Genomic DNA, 2036 nt, shown 5'->3' on the forward strand with positions numbered 1-2036 from the left:
TTCTAGCAGCAAAAAGGGTCCCTCCAGCCACCTACCTGTCTGTCCCCTTCCCAGTTCTTTCCTAGAGCCCCTCCCCCGTAACCTAAAGAAATTCATGGCAGCAGCAGGCTGAGACCCGAAGATGTTTGAAAACTCATGGCACTTGTGAGAAAAGAGGAAGGGGCAGAGACAGGGAGAGGTCAGAGCAGAGGTGGAGGGGCCACCCCTGGGGTAATGGCAATGAAGGGGCTGGGCTAGTGTGGCAACAGGGCTACGCTACTTCCCGAGTTGGGTGGGGGCTGGGAAGGTTAGGCTGGCAGGATGGAGAGGAGGGAGCTGCGAGGCTGTTAGAGGTACTTAGGGGACATCCAAGCCTGGAACTTCCAGAGTCTGGTCTGGGGGTTTGGGGTAAGGCCCTCAGAACATAGGCGTCCTGACCCCAGGCCCTGGGACCAGGCTTTGCCTTCCCCGCTGGAGGGTGAAGGGTTGGGAAGGTGATCTCTCACCTTTGCCCCCTCTTTCCCTCAGAGAGACCTCACTACTCTCAGCCTTCCCTCCTCAGCCATACCCACCACCATCAAACACTGCCACCTCTATTACAGCTCCTTCCCGTTTTCCTTCCCCCATCACCCTCTCTAGATGGGAAGCCAGCCCCTTCTTCCCTGGCCCAGAGCCCCAGAAGCAATATACAAGAAGCAGGAACTCAAGGGATAGCGCAGCCATTGTGGTAAAAGCATCTTTGGGTGTGAGGATGTCTCCCCCGGGCCAATGGGGGGGGGGGACAGGCCTCTGGTCCTGGGGCAGGCAGTGAGGTACACACACCCCAGGAGGGCTGACTGATGCCAGGGGCAGGTGGAGCAGGAAAGGAGGTGACAGAAATGCTGCCGGGAAGGAAATGGGTTCTTTGTTTTGCAATGTTGCTTCTAGATTTTTTCTGTCTCTGGATTGTAAAAAGCTGCTCTGGTGGCCCGCCCATCCTGGCTGGGGATGCACACATACACAGAGAAGTCCTGGCTGCCGGGGCCAGCAGCGCCGCTCTGCGCCGGAGAAAGCCTGGGCTGGCCCGGGCCGCAGGCTCCCGGGTGGCTTCAAGTGATGAGATTTTTTCTTTTTTTCTTTCTTTTTTTTTTCTTTTCCATTTTGTTGAAATATTTACAGCAATGGGGGAGGAGGAGGAGGAGAGAGGAAGGGGTAAGAGGGCCCCCTAGGGAAAGATCCAAGACCAGGAACCATTCCCCAGGGAGATCCAGACCCAAAATCTGCTCCCCAGATCGCCAAGCCCACAGGACTGGGAACTGCTCAAATATGGCCACCCCTGTGGGCTAGGGGCCCTGAGGGGAGTTGTGCTTCATCAGGAGTCGCCCCAAGGGAGGGGGTCATTGGGTGCACTCTTGGAGGACTGAGGGGGCAGGCTTGCTTGGGGGCAGGAACAAGAGCAAGAGGGAAGGAGCTTCAGAGAAAGTTCGAACTTTAAACCACCAGCCACACCGCCCATTCCCCTCACTCTGGGGCTTTCTGCCAGGCCAGAGGCCTCCGTTTCCATGAACAGGGAACTGTAGTGCAGGAGGAACCTGTCCATCTGTCCTCCTGCCATGCTCCTCCCTCCCTGTGCAGCCAGCAGCATTTCTGGCTGAGGAGAGGAGCAGCTGACAGGTGCAATCCAGCAGGGGCCTTTGGCAACCTCTGAAGTTGCCCTTCCCTGCCCAGGGAAACCAAATCCCTCATTTTCCTCCAGGAAGTAGGAAGAGTAGAGGGGAAGGGGGCGTCAAGATGTGGGCTGCACCCTCCCGGTTTCTTCCTCACTCCCCTGGGGACCTCTGGGCTCCTCCTCACTGCACTTGCCCCAAATGGAGCTGGTACATGTGGCTGGTGGGAAACCCTGTCTATGAACCCTGCCCTGGCACCTTGGGCCCCCATGTCAGAGCCCCATGGCTGAGGGGCACCTGGAGAGAGTGGCCCACCAGCCACTGCCTCCATCAGTTTCCCTCTCCCACCAGAGCCCTGCCAAGAGTTCCCTCCCTGGCCTGGGCCACCAGCCCCTGGTCCGTGAGGTCCCC

The sequence above is a fragment of the Cynocephalus volans genome, chromosome 10, assembly GCF_027409185.1.
Source record: "Cynocephalus volans isolate mCynVol1 chromosome 10, mCynVol1.pri, whole genome shotgun sequence".
Taxonomy (NCBI): domain Eukaryota; kingdom Metazoa; phylum Chordata; class Mammalia; order Dermoptera; family Cynocephalidae; genus Cynocephalus; species Cynocephalus volans.